General features: G+C 39.2%; 1 non-coding gene and 1 pseudogene across 1 annotated transcript; both read left to right on the forward strand.

The window, feature by feature from the left end:
* The first annotated feature begins 5149 nt into the window (after positions 1–5149).
* Positions 5150–6100, forward strand: LOC101421462 (mitochondrial glutathione transporter SLC25A39 pseudogene; annotated as a pseudogene).
* A 4744-nt stretch (positions 6101–10844) lies between these two features.
* On the forward strand, positions 10845–10974 carry LOC111766706 (small nucleolar RNA SNORA25). Its single transcript, XR_002798672.2, has one exon. It is a non-coding gene; the product is annotated as a small nucleolar RNA SNORA25 (small nucleolar RNA).
* The last annotated feature ends 4850 nt before the right edge of the window (positions 10975–15824 follow it).

Here is a 15824-nt window from a genome sequence, read left to right on the forward strand (position 1 = left end):
ATATGCCTCTTCTGTCACTTTTACTGAACCTGTGGTTGGTGCTAGGGATGGTGTATGATCAGGGGACTTGAATCTCTGGATTGCCCATGTACCAGCTGGGCCCTGAGCCTTAGCAAAGTTGCAACCCCTCTTCTCTGGTTCATTGGACTTACCCAGGTCAGCTAACAGGAAGGTGAAGATGGCCAACCACCACACCAGGGAACCAAGAATGCCTACAACTGCAAGCAGGAGAGTTTCATCCATCATTCATGTGGCATCTAAGCCCCCTCTTGATATAGAGGTGGAGTGGACATCACCACCAGCTCAGGGTCCACAGGATGGAGGAATAAAATATGAATTAGAGTGGGCTTACTGATATTCTATTATAAAACTATTGTGACTAGTAACAGAAGAAATTGTATCATTGACGTGGAAAAAGTGGCCACAGTACTTGCTGAGGGCGGGGAGAGGGAAGAAGAGATGTGATGTGGGGGCATTTTTGGGACTTGGAGTTGTCCTAAATGATATTGCAGGGACAGATACCGGACATTATATATCCTGCCATAACCCACTGAATGTACTGGGGAAGAGTGTGAGCTACAGAGTATACTATTATCCACGTGGTGCAGCAGTGCTCCAAAATGTGTTCGCCGAGTGTGATGAGTGTGCCACAATGATGGGGGAGGTTGTTGGTGTGGGAGGAGTGGGGTGGGGAGATGGGGGGTATATGGGAACCTCTTATGTTTTTTATAATACAACCTTTTTTGTGATGTATGTATCTTAAAAAAATACAATTTACAAAAATGATGGGGGCGGGGGGGTTAGGGGTGAGTATACGGGAACCTCTTATGGTTTTTAATGTAACATTCTATATGATCTATTAACTTTAATAAAAAATGTGTTAATAAAAAACAAACAAGCAAACAAACAAAAAAATAAACAAAAACCCAAAATACCCAAAATGGAAATAGAACAATCATCTACAGCTACCTGTCCCCAAAATCAAGTAGGATGATGACTTATGTATTCTTTCAATTTTTATTCAATTGACCTAAGATTAGTGACTTGCTGGTAACTAGAATTCTTCTGTGTTTGTGATATCTTATCTGTCATTACCATACCTTCCCAAACATGAACTACAATTTCTGAATAATGAATCAACCTGGTGCAATGTTACCTTTAGAGATGTAGGTTGCAGATATTTACCTTACAATATGTGTAAACAAACAAACCTCCTTTGGTCTATTTTAAAAACATCATTACTCTGAGTTTTCTTAAAAAGAGAAATATGAACAAAAATATGCCCCTTCCACTGGGTGCCATTTGGATGAGTAGACATATTTATTTCATTAGAGGTACTGCTAAAATTATAACCTTTATTACAAAATCCACCTTGTAGTGTAATTACTTGTGCATGTGTCTGTTTTCTGGCTAAATTGCTAGCTTCTAGAGAATAGAGATTGGGTCTTATTTATATTTGAAATCTCCATATTATACAGTAGTGCCTTGTAAATCTCCATAAATATTTATAAAGTGAAAAAATTTAATAATCTCCTCATTCTTTCCAAAATATAGAACTTTGTTTGTCCTGTCACTTTTTAGTTTATTGCTAACCAAACTTCTGGCTCATCATAAGATAATTCAAAGCTTAAATCTTAAGAAACTACTTGACTGATATGTCTAGGACCAGTTAATCTCCCAGATGTATCCATTTTCTCCCCTCAGTCAAAAGGGACTGTGGATTAGGTGAAACTAGTAAATAGCTTTGCAAGGAAAATAAAGTTGATATTATTCCTTTCTTAACTTTTGAAAGTAATAATCTATAAACTTCAGAATAATTTCTTATTAACCCTTTTTATAAATAGTCTTGCTCACTAATGCAGAGAAAAGGACAAAAATACTAAAAGAAATTATGCCTACCAAATTATGGGAAAGGGCAAAGGAAAAGAAATGACCTAAGTTGAATAATTGGAATTACTGCATTTTTAGGAGAAAAATGATTGACTATAGGCAATTTCTTATGGTTCAACCTAATAACTATTTGCAATTTCCCAAGCATATTATATTTGTAATTGCCACAGTGCCGAGAAGTGCCTTTCAAATAAAAGCAGTTCTTTAATGCAAAATATTTTAACCCATATGACAATTTCTGTCAACTCCAACAGCTGAGTCCAGGAGATTCATGAGTTTTGTGAAACAAGGTTCCAAGGATACTTATGGGTAGAAGCTCTAAGGATTTAATTTTTTATTCTTTATATGTGAGCTCTGCTTTTTAAATTTTCTAATAAAATGTAAAGAAATTATAAAACCAGAAGGAATTAGAATATTTAACAATATTTATTAAAGGGTGGTTGATGAAGAAGATGCATTACAGGTTACTTTGGTTTTTGCAAAGAAATTTGTAGGCCTGACTTATTGATTCAGAATCTTAGAATGAAGCCCCTGGAGTTAACATTATTAATAGGTATAAGATGAATCTTATACTCAATCTTGTGAAAAACACCAAATTCTAGTTCACCAGCTTCTGTTCATGAATTAGGTAACTGAAGTCTGAAGATATGATTGATGTCTCCTTATGTCATAAAACTAGTGAGTAGTAGAGCTGGTTTTTGAATCCAGACATTTTGATTCCTGGTTCCAGTTTTTCTTCTACCAATGAACTAAGCAGAAAAAACATTGATTTTTCTTACTGCCTTTTCTGATCTCTTACCGCTTTTTTATCCCTTTGCATTTGGCACAGTCTAAAGAAAATTACTAACTCCTGGAAGATAATTTTTCCTTTTGCAGGGCACATATTTTCCACTCTTCAAGTTAGCATCCTGGTAGATTTACAGAATGCTGTATATTTGTAGAATTCATTTTCATAGCATGGTGTTTGCACCTAAAACTTATCACCTTTCATTTCCCCCTCCCCCAACACAACTAACCTTCCTATAGGCAACTTTTAGAAAAATAAACGAAGTGACATTTAACCCAAAATGTTTTAATGATGTGTTCTCGTTTTCAGGGAATGAATATTCATATTATTTGAACTATTAAAAAAATGGATGGAGGTATTTCACAGATGTTTTACAAAGCTGGTATTATTCTATAACCAAATATGATAAGCACAGCGTAAAATACTAAAACAATAGAACTACTTATACTTATGAGCATAACTGTGGAACTAAAAGGCATATTAGTTCAGCAACATATTAAAAGAATAATGTACCTAATTGAAAAGGGTTTATATTAGGCATATAATCATAGTTAAACATTAGAAATCTTTCTACATAATTTTTCATATTAAAAATTAGTGAAGTTCAGGCTTCAGGTAAAATGATGCAAGTGTACTCCACCCTGTCTCTCTCACTGAAGACAACTATAAAACTTCCACTGAATGTGTGGAACAACTATTTGAAGACTGAAAAGTAAATACTACTGGACAGATTAGGAAGAAGACCAGAATTCAATGTACCACAAAAATAGTTTACCATTGTTTTTCCCACCAGCATTCTGTGGCCTGAACACAGCACAGCCTGAAGCCTGGAGGTGGTTATGGGGGTGCAGAGATCTCCAAAACTAACAGAAAATGGACCTTTTAAAGCTCACAGTGTAGAAATTCCTGTGACTTACTCCCCACTCCCGGCCACTCCTCCATTTCCTTGCATCCCAGCCCCAAAATGAGCCAGTGGTGGTGAAGAAAGAATCTGCAAGGAGGACTACAGATTAGAAAACCTTCCTATCTGATTGGTGGAGCTAGGTTCCCAAGAGTGAGAGAAACTCTCTCCTTCTCTCTCTCTCTCCCCTTCTCTTTCCCTCTCTCTCTACTCTTGTTGCACAGCAGGGTAACTAATCCCAGCTTTCTGATGGAAGGTGTGAAACGGGGAGCCGTAGAAAACAAAATATCTGGGAGAATATGGAGAGGGAAGTGCCCTGGAAAACAATTCAGTAAGTTGGTTATTACCTCCTGGAAGCACCCTTGAGCATCCTATGTGTGTGTGTACGCCAAGCACTTTGACAATAGATGCCACCCAGGGCCCAGATTGATCACTGGGTGGTGAACATATGGGACAGGTACAAAGAGAACAGTAAGGTTTTTGAAAATTGAACTGACCTTGGAACTACAGCCCACAGAAGGTGGGTTAGAACTTACAGCCTGAACCTAACCAGGTCAATGGCCTGCAGAAACAAAAACATCAAAATTCTCGATAGGATTTCAACAGGATCTACTCTCTCATAATATAATATTCAAATGTCTGGAATTTGATTCAAAATTACTCAGCATATAAAGAATTAAGATTTTAACTTACATGGAAAAGACAATCACAGAAATCAACAGTGAAATGACATAGATGACAGAATAATCTAACAAAGACTTTAAACATCTACTATAGAACAAACACTTTTGTAAGGAATGGAAATTGAAAGTCCCAGCAAAGAAAGAGAAGATACATAGACCAGCGAAATGGAAATTTGGAGATGACAGAAATATTAGTGGACTTGAAGATAAGCAGAAATTAAATAATCAGAACAACAGAGGAAAAAATATTTTTTCAAAATTAAGACAACCTCTGGTGACCACTACCTTTATGTCAATGATAAATGTTCTTCCGTTGCTAGAATAATAAGTTTATAGTAGAATAATAATAATAAGTCTACTTTAGTCTACTGTTCATTCTCCATTCTGGAGGATTTTGGGATGGAGTTGTCCACTCTGTTTCTAATTGAGAGGGGCTTAGATCCCATGGAGCAGATGAATATAACTATCTTGCTTGCAGTGGCAGATACTCTCTGTTCCTTAGTCCACAGTTAGTAGCAGTGCTTCAATATGTGTTCATCAGTTGTAACAAATGTACCACACTAATGAAGGATATTGTTAATGTGGGAAAGTGTGGGAGGGGGAGAGGGGTGACTTGGGAATCCCCTATATTTTTTATGTAACATTTATGAAGTTTTTTAAAAAGTAAGAGCAAGAGGGAGAGAGAAAGCCACAGAAGAAGCTGAAAACAAGGAAACCCGGAAGAGAAGTGAGAGACCAGCAGACTCCACGTGGCAAAAGAGCAAAGAATCCCCTGCAGCCAGTGAAAAGGAAGAAAGCATGCCTTGATTTGGACATTTTCTTGGCCTTAATTGATGGAAACAACAAAATGAATGACTTGGACTGGGGGACATTAGCCGCTTCCCACAGATGGTGGCCTCGGGCACTGGGGTTGTGGTCACCTCCCTCTTCATGACACCCCTGGATGACTTGAATGTGTGCTTGCAGTCTCAGCACCCCTCAGTGGCCAGTGAATTGATGCCTTTCTCCAGACTCTGGAGCTTCTCCTACACTAAATGGCAGTGCCAACGGTACTACAATGGTGTCCTGGAGCCCCTGTACTTGTGCCCAAATGTTGCCCACTGTGCCATCTGGTTTCAAGAGCCCACCCACTTAACTGGCACTATGGATACCTTTGTGAAGATTGTGAGGCAGGAGGGCACCCAACCCTGTGGAATGATGACTGTGCCAGCTACCACCATCCACTTCACCATATATGACCAATTCAAGGCCTTCTTGTGCAGCTAAGCCCTAACCTCTGATTTCTATGCACCCATGGTGGCTGGCACCCTGGCCTGCTGGGCACCATGACTGTGATCAGCCCCTTGGAGTTGATGCAGACAAAGCTGCAGGCTCAGCACAGCTGAGCACCTGTGTCTGGGCTGTGGTGGCTCATGGTAGCTGGCGCTCCCTACAGCTGGGCTGGCACTGTCCTGTGGGATGTACCCTTTTCAGCCCTGTACTGGTTCAACTATGAGCTGGTGAAGTGCTGGCTGAGTGGGCTCAGGTCAAACATTCATGAGCATCAGCCTTTTGACTGGTGACATCTCAGGGATGGTGGTGGCTATCCTGACTCTGCCCTTTGACATGGTGAAGACACAATGCCAGTGGCCCTGGGAGCTGTGGAGGCCATGCAAGTGATACCCCCACTTGCCAGCTCCACCTGGCTGCAGCTACAGAGGATCAGGCCTGAGTCAGGCACCAGGAGCCTCTTTGCAGTCATCTTCCTGAGGATCTTCAAGGCCATCCCCTCCTGTGCCATCATGACCAGCACTTAATGAGTTTGGCAAAAGCTAATTCCAGAGGTTCAGCTGGGAGTGACCTTGGGACCCTTGAAGGGGCCCAGGAATAAGGACACCATCTCTTCTGGGGATAGGATGAGGGAGGCAGGAGAAGACTGAGTCAAGTGCCTTTTCCTCAGCACTGACAGAGGGCCCTTCCAGACACTCTCTGGGTCTCCACAGCTTTCTTCCTGCTGCTCCCCATTTGCCACCCCTAAGAATTATCACTTTCCCACCCATGAGTTCAAGATCAAATCTACTAATCCTTCCCTTTGTTTGCCTCTGAGTTTGCTATGGCTGGGCCTGCCCCAGGGAGCCCCAAATCCTGGGCCCATTTCTGTTACCTCCTAACCCCACCTTACCCTGTTAATTCCTTAAGAATTACTTAAGTCTAAACTTGAGAAGAAAAAATTTAAGAGTGCCTCAGGGACCATTGTTTGTGGGACAATAATAAAATGTTTAACATTTGTGACACTGGGGGCCTAGAAAGAGAGAAAGTGCAATGCTGAAAAAAAAATGTTCAAAGAAAAATGGCTGAAAAATTCTTTAGTTCGGTGAAAGGTTTAAATCCACTGATTTAGGAAGTTTAGTGAAACACAAGCATGATTAATTTAAAGAAATCTAGTCCAGACACATAATCAAGCCTACGAAAACTAAAAACAAAGAAAAAATTTGAAAGCAACCAGAAAAAATGAGGTATTGTCTACAGAAGGACAATGATTTCAGTATCTGTGGATGTCTCATCAGAAATCAGTGAGATCTAGATGGAAGTGGGACATTTTTGAACTGCTAAAAGAAAATTGTCAACCCAGAAATTTATATTCAAAATAATTTCTTTCAGATATAAAGGTGAAATAGAGACACTGTCAGATGAAGGAAAACAGCTGACATACCTGATTTAAAAGAATTATGAAAGCAAATTCTCCAGATAGAGGGATCCATTAGAAATGAAGGAAGAGAAACAAAATTAGTAAATAACTGGGTAGGTAAAATTGACTATTCTTATCTCTTGAATTCTTTACAATATATTTGATATTTAAAAGCAAAAATTATAAGATTTTCTGAAGAGGATTTTAATATATAGATGTACTATGTACTACCACTGAACATAAAGTGGGGAATGTTCAATAAACCAGAGGGTGAAGAAGATCAACCACCATACCAGGGAGCCAAGAGTGCCTACAACTTCAAGCAGGAGAATTGCATCCATCATCCATGTGGGATCTAAGCCCCCTCTTGATGTAGAGGGGGACTGGACTTAACCATCCCAGGGTCCACAGGATGGAGGAATAGAGTATACATTAGAGTAGACTTACTGGTGTCTTGCTGGGGAACTATTGTGATTAGTAAGGGAAGAAATTATAATATTGATGTGGAGAAAGTGGCCATGGTAGCTGCTGAGGGTAGGGAGAGGGAAGAAGAGATATGATATGGGGGCATTTTCATGATTTGGAGTTGTCCTGGGTGGTGCTGCAGGGACAGATGCTGGACGTTGTGTGCCCTGCCATGGCCCACTGGGTGGACTGGGGGAGAGCATAAACTGCAATGTAGACCACTGTCCATGTGGTACAGCAGTCCTCCAAAATATATTCACTGGGTGCAGTGAATGTGCCATGATGATGGAAGAGGTTGTTGATGTGGAAGGAGTGGGGTAGGGGGGTGGGGAGTATATGTGGCCCTCATATTTTTTGAATGTGACAATTACAAGAGAATAAAGAAAAAAAAAGTGGGGAATGTTAAGGGAACCTATACAGTGGTAAAGTTTCTATGTTCAAACTGAAGTGGTAAAATATTGATTCTAAGTAAATATGCAAAGTGAGGTATGTATATTGTAAACCCTATAGCAACTACTAATTTACTCTCCAAAGAGATATAGTTAAAATCGCAATATAACTTAAAATTAAATACTAATACTAAAATATGTTCAAATAACCACCCAAAAGAGGGAGGACAGAGAAAAAAAGAGGATCAAAACACAGAAAACAGATAATAAAATGGTAGGCCTAAATCCAAAATATCAATAATTATATTGCAAGTAATTGATGATCTAAACATACTAATTAAAGGAAGTGATTGTCAGTATAGATGATTAGAAAAAGAAGAACCGACTTTCTACACTCTGTAAGAAACACACTTCTAATAAAATGATACAGGGAAGAGTTCCAAAACAAGATGGCTGCCAGCCCCAGAGGAGGGGTCCCAAGCCAAGATCAGGGAAAAAGCCAGAATTGGGAGGAGGAGGGGCTCTGGCATTCATGACCTGCTCTCCTGAGAGCCTCAAGGAGACTGACGGAGGAGAAGGCTGCACCTCAGGACCTGGGGTTTTCAGTCTTACTAAAGTTTCTAGTGCTAAGCTTGTAAGTGAAGCTGCATGATGCTTATGCTCAGGGACATTTTGGGCATGGGCAAAGGACATATCACCAATATCAGTGTGCACTAAATTCCAGAGCACTCCTGGAGAGGCTAGACAGCACACGATGTTTAGGACCTTTGTACAATCTTGGAATGGAGGGAGAGGAAGTTTAGTAGTGACTGAAACAGAATTTTGCACCTCTGTAACTCAAGAACTATGTTGATTTTTTTTTGAGGAAATGATGTGACATCTCCTATATTCCATAATAGTCATAAATTCATACTCACACATTCATTTACAAATAGCTTTTGGGTGCCTACTACTTAGATCTGTTATAGGTGTTAGGGATACCACAGAAAACAAAAGAGAGTGCCTGTTCTCAGGGGGCTTATATTCTAATGAATTCTTTACACATTTTGCATTTATAAATTGCTATAAAAATAGACAATATTGCAATTATTTAACTCCTGCTGAGAAGTCTTGACTTTGAATAAAAAGTATGGCTTCAAATAAGCAAGGAACTCCATATTAAAGGGTGACAGAATAAAGACTTGCTATTGTTCAGTGGTCTTTTTCAATGCAGAAGTCTCAAAGACATAATGTATGCAATAAAAAAGTGATCAAAAGAAAGATGTTGACCCAAAATAATTGAAACAAGGACTTAAAAATGATATTGGTAGATTAAAAGTAAAATAATTGAAATATATATATGATGTATATTTGTTATCTCTTCCTTTGTAACAAATTGTCTCAAATTTAGTGGCTCGAACAACAAAATGTGTTATCTCACAGATTCGGTGCACATATTCTGTGGGTGAGGAGTCTGGTTATGGCTTAGTTATATCTTCTGGCTTGAGCAGAAATCAAGGAATTTCCTGGGGGTATGGTCTTAATACTAGTACTAGGCTTGAAGGGGGAAGGATTCACTTCCAGGCTCACTCATGTCATCGTTGGTAGATTCAGCTTCTCACTGGCTGTTTGACTGAGGGCCTCAGTTCCTTGCTGGCTGAAAATGGAGGCTGCTTCTAGCTTCTTGCACATGGACCTCTCCATAGGGCAACTCAGAAGGTAACAGTTTGCTTGATGCAAGGAGTGCTGGAAAGAGAAAATGTAAGTAAGATGGAAGACACAATCTTTTGTAACCTAATCCTATTGATGACATCCTATCACATTTTGACATGTTCTATGCTTTATTTTTTTTTTAATTTTTTTAAAAGATTTATTTATTTATTTAATTTCCCCCCCTCCCCTGGTTGTCTGTTCTTGGTGTCTATTTGCTGCGTCTTGTTTCTTTGTGCGCTTCCGTTGTCGTCAGCGGCAGGGGAAGTGTGGGTGGCGCCATTCCTGGGCAGGCTGCTCTTTCTTTTCACGCTGGGCGGCTTTCCTCACGGGCGCACTCCTTGCGCGTGGGGTTCCCTCACGCGGGGGACACCCTTGCGTGGCATGGCACTCCTTGTGCGCATCAGCACTGCGCATGGCCAGCTCCACATGGGTCAAGGAGGCCCGGGGTTTGAACCGTGGACCCCCCATATGGTAGACGGACGCCCTAACCACTGGGCCAAAGTCCGTTTCCCAACATATTCTATGCTTTAGAAGAAAATACTTTGTCCAGCCCACTCACAGGTGGAAGCATGACTATCAATCAGGGATCTGTGGGAGCCATTTTAGAAGCTGACTTCCCTATCATGCAAGCGCCAACCAAAGAGAGCTGGAGTGACTTTATTCATACCAAAAAAGCAGACTTCAGAGAAAAGAAAATCACCAGGGATAAAAAAGGATATTATGTAATGATTAAAAGGTCTATACACCAAGAAGGCACAATGATTCTAAATGTATATACACCCCCAAACAGAGCAAAATCTGGTAGAACTGAAAGGAGAAATAGACGACTCCATTATTATAGTTGATTTCAATATTCTCCTCTCAGTAATTAATAGAAATAGAAAATCAGCAAGAATATAAAAGAGCTAAACAATACCACCAACCAACTGGATCTAATTGATATTTTATGACACTCCACCCAACAACAGCAGACTACACGCTCTTTTCAAGTGCACATGGAACATTTGCAAAGATAAACCATATTCTAGGTTATAAAACAGCAAATGTAAAGGAATTGAAAGCATATAATGTTGGTTCTCAGACCATAAGGGAATTAACCTAGAAATCAATAACAGAAATATTATAGGAAAATCTACAAACTCTTGGAAATTAAACAACAAACTTCAAAATAACCCACAGATCAAAGAGGAAGTCTGAAGTTATGTTAAAATATTTTGAATGGAATGCAAATGCAAATGCAACATGTTAAAAAAAATTGGGATGCTTCTAAATAGTGCTTATAAGGAAATGTAGAGCAATAAAGGCTTTCATTAGAAAAGGAGTAAGGTCTCACATCATTGATATAAGTTTTCTCATTAAGAGACTAGATAGGTCATTTCAAAGAGGGCTTGTGGGACTGAAAGCAGGAGTTCTTAATGCTGTAACCAAAGATTGAGGTTCTCCATAGGATGACAGAAACTCGATAGTGGTTTGTTTTTTTCCCTGAGGGAGATACAAGATGTAGCCAATTCACTGAAAAAACTTCATATTGATGATGTGAATAAGTGAATAAATAGGTCAAAGTTAAAAAAAAAAAAAAAAAAGAAACCAGCACAAGAAAGGCAAAATAAGCCCAAAGCAAGCAGAAGAAAAAGGATAAAAAATATAAATCAAAGATTAATAGAAGAAATATAGAAAATCAATAAACCAAAACTGTTTCTTTAAAAAGGTAAATAAAATTGATAAATTCTAGCAAGACTAAAGAAAAAGAGGAAATAGGTAAATAACAAAGAATAAAGACATAAATTACCAACATGCATACTACAAACCCACAGACATTAGAAGGATAATAAAGGAATACCACGAATAACTCTGTGTGTGGGGCCTTTAGGTTGGACTACGTCAGTGAGGCATGAGCCAGCTTGGGTCTCTGCCTTCTTGCTGGGTTTGATATAAATGGAGGTACACACAGAGAAAGGGAGATGCCTCTTTTTTTAAAAAGATTTATGTTACTTATTTATTTTTCCCTCCCTCTTATTGCTTGCACTCATTGTCTGTTCTCTGTGTCTGTTCATTTTGTGCTCATCTTCTTTATAGGAGGCACCGAGAACTGAACCCGGGATCTCCCATGTGTGAGAGAGGCACCCAATTGCTTGAGCCACATCCGCTTCCTGAGATACCATTTTTGATCCTGCCATGTGAAAGAGGACTCAAAGATCGCTAGCAGCCAAAGCTTAAACATGCAGCCCCCAAGAGGCTGGGCCCATGGAGCAGCTGAAGAGCACATGATTCCTTCTATATGTCTGATTGCTCCCAGCTGAACTAAGGAAGAAAGCAGAACAGCCAAGACTGAGGGAGGAGGCCAGAAAGAGATGAGCCCCATGCCTAGTTTTCCACAGCTGGCTGGGATTCGACAGAAAGTGAGCCTGGAGGAGCAGGCAGGACCTAGGTAGAGATGAGCAGCCATCTTGCTTCACCAGCAGCTGACTTTGGAGAGAAAGCATCTCTCATGGTGCCTTGATTTGGACATTTCATGCCTTGAAACTGTAAGCTTTTACCCTTAATAAAATATCCATTGTAAAAGCCAACCCATTTCTGGTACTTCGCATCAGCTGCCCTTTGGCACACTATGATAAACATGAACTATTAAACCTCACCCAAAGATGAAGGAGATAACCTAAACAGTCCTATAACTAGTTCAGAAATTGAATTTGTAGTTAAAAACCTTCCAGAAAAGAAATATCCAGTCTCAGATGGCTTCCCTGGCTAATTCTAACAAGCGAATAAAAAATAACACAATTCCATGCAATGTCTTTTAAAAAAATAGGAGAGGAGGGAATACTTTCCAACCCATTTTATAAGACCAAGCCATTACACAAAAAAGAAAATTATAGGATAATATCGCTCATGAATATGGATGTAAAAGTCCTTAACAAAACATTAATAAACTGAATGCAACAGTTAAAAAGAATAATGCATCATGATCAAATGGCATTTATCATGGAAATGCAAGGCTAGTTCAATATTTGAAAATCAGTCAATGCAGTCCACTTATCAGCAGTTTAAAGGAAAAAACAAGATCTTATCAATTGCTGCAGAAAAAGAAATTGTCAGAATTTAACATCTATTAATTTTTACAAAACAAAACAAACTCTCAGAAATCTAGGAATAGGTGTGAACATGCCTCAAGGGCATCTACATAAAACCATCAGTCAAACTTGTCTCAAGTGAACACCTCAAAGTTCAAATGACTGGCTGGAACAAGTACATTTAGTATGAACTGCAAAACCCCAGGTATAGATGGTACACTAGGTGGAATATGCATCATACAGACCTTGATCCACTTACTTCCAACTCAGTTATAAACCACTGACACTAGGATTGATTATGAAAGGAATTCCATTGAATGGTAGCTTTGTTTTCCATTTTAACCTTACAGGGTATTTCTTTTGCATTTAATGGGATAACTTTCCCCTTTTTTGCTGAAACAAAGAAGAGCATGAAAAAGAGAGAGAAACTCAAATGGAATAAATATGTTGTATTCCACAGTCCAAGTAAATTAAATTCAGTCTTCTATTTATCCTAAGATTGGTAATACTTAAATTGAACATTTAAATTATAGTCTCAGTGCTTAATTCTTGGGTGATTTTCTTCCCTTTCTTTCCCTTCCTTTCCTTTCCCTTCCTTTCCTTTCCCTTCCCTTCTTTCTTTCTAAAAAAAGTCTTCTGCATTCTAAAAGTTCGCTTTGTACAGATCTAAAAACATTTAGTTCCTCAATTTATTTTGTGCTCTTCCATAACTTTCTATCCTCCATTTTGTCTGTGCAGTGTGAATTGAGTTATCCTATGTTTTTCTTTAGTGCTGCATCTATTAATACCACAGTGTAATTAGCTTTAATTTTCACATGGGTCAACATTTCTTTGTCTATTTACAGTCCAATTTAAGCAAACGCTGACTAGTGCACCAACTAACAAGGTATTTAGATGTGCCATGTCCTGGAGTGCTCCAAAGCAGTTTCACCATTTGCAGGAGTAAATGGTACCACTTGGTAGCAATGATAGTTCAGAATTTAAGGAGCTTTTGTTGCCATGGAGACTGCATTTAAATAAATGTAGCCTGTAGCTTAAGTTAACTAAACCTAATGCTGTTAAATATAGTTTATTCTAATAATTTAAATACAGTGATTAACAACAATGGTGCTGGATTTTAAGAGACACTTTGTTGGAAGTACAATCATAGTTCTTTGTTTTCACATTCTGATTACTAATGGGTGCAATTACTTTTAATGGTAAGTGTTATAAAAAATAGAAAAAAGTGGAGTTTTCATGAGTTATAGTAAACCCAACAATTATTGAAAAATTCAATAAGACATCCTGCACAACATGTTACTGTGCCTTTGCTAACCTAAGTGTATAGTTGTCAGAAATAAGTAAGTAATTCAAATTTCAAGGTCTCTTCTGTAGTAGCTATGCTGAGTTGTAAAGACCTCCATAAAACCACCCACAGCCTTGCCTTTACAGTAAATATAACAACGAAATATTCAATTTGTTTGCATAAATAGCAAATGCTGAGATGTGTTTGTTCTATCGCACAATACTCATTTGCTGTGTGATTACCGTTCAGCGTTGAAACAAATAACTTCCTAGTTGTCAGGGTCTTACTGTAAGAAAATTTGGGTCTTCTTTGTAATTAAAGTACAATGGTACAGCATATAATTAAAACTAGAGTTAACTTTGGGATGGCTGTTTTACTTACGTCTTATCAAAACTAGCATAACATAAGCAAAAAGATATGAAACACTTCATCCAATGTTTTGCCAGAAATCTACAGATACCAAAATTTCAGTACTGATTTTGTATAGGAAACTCCTGGGCTGGATAAAAAGTTAAATTAGTATTGATGATATCTACTTGAGTTGTGATTATGGTTTTAATTTTTAATTTTTAAATTATTTTTAAAAATATTCAAGTTATTTATTTCTCTCTCTCTCTCTTTTTTAAAATGTTAGATTAAAAAAATATAAGAGGTCCCCATATACTCCCCACCCCCCTTACCCCATTCCTCCCACATCAACAACCTCTTTCATCATCATGGCCCTTTCTTTGCATTTGGTGAATACCTTTTGGAGCACTGCTGCATCACATGGATAATGGTTTATATTGTAGTTTATGCTCTCCCCCAGTCTACCCAGTGGGCCCATGGTAAGACATATGATGTCCAGCATCTGTCCCTGCAGTACCACCCAGGACAACTTCAAGTCCTGAAAATGCCCCCACATCATATCTCTTCTTCCCTCTCCCTACCCTCAGCAGCTACTGTGGCCACTTTCTCCACATCAATGCTACATTTTCTTCCATTACTAATCACAATAGTTCCACAGTAGAATATCAGTAATTCCACTCTAATCTATACTCTATTCCTCCATCATGTAGACCTGGAGATGGTTATGTCCACATCACATCTATATCAAGAGGGGGCTTAGAATCCATGGATGATGGATGCAATTCTCCTGCTTGCAGTTCTAGGCACTCTTGGCTCCCTGGTGTGGTGATTGAGATTCTTCACCTCCCTGTTAGCTGGCCAGGGTTAGTTCAAGAAATCAGAGGGTAGGAGCTGCAAGTTTCCTGAGGCCCAGGGTCTGGCCATCAAATGGATAGTTCAGAGATTCAGGTCTCCTGAGTATACACCAACACAAATGCCAACCACAGGTCTGGTAAAACTGACAGAAGAGGCATGTGTAGAAAGGTCACATCTGAGTCCAACTCCATCACACTCAGGAACAAAAATTCCAAAGTGGGCCAATTGACATGGCACTGAACTTCAGAGCCATCTGCCATGACTATTGAACCTGTCGGTCTCTGTAGCCCTCAGGAGAGCCAGTACCTAGCGTTGTATCTACTTTGGCTGTCTCTGGGACCCTGCTGAGGCATGTTGAAGCGTGACCCCTCTGATGACCTCTTGACTCTTTTTTTGGAGACTCATAGCCATATAAACTCATTTGTCCTTTCCATTTCCCCCCTTTATTCAAGGTCAGAAGGCAGTTTTTAACACCTGGTATTACATGTAGGCTGAGACCTTTTATTCAAGGTCTTTTTCTAGTTACATCATCAGCTGGTGCTTGGTAGTAATCCCTTGGTGCCAGGGAGGCTCATCCCTGGGAGTCATGTCCCATGCTGAATTTGGTTTAGAGAGTGGTCACATTTGAGCAACATGGAGGCCCTCAGGAGGTAACTCTTAGGCACCCTGTGGCTGTAGACCTAGTTCATATTTCAGATGCACGGGCTCATAAGCATAGTCATCAGCATCAAGGGCTCATTGTTGGACCATTCTTCTTTATTGGTCTTTGCATAGCACTTGGGGGATTTTTGCT

Source organism: Dasypus novemcinctus, chromosome 11 (assembly GCF_030445035.2).
Source record: "Dasypus novemcinctus isolate mDasNov1 chromosome 11, mDasNov1.1.hap2, whole genome shotgun sequence".
Lineage (NCBI taxonomy): Eukaryota > Metazoa > Chordata > Mammalia > Cingulata > Dasypodidae > Dasypus > Dasypus novemcinctus.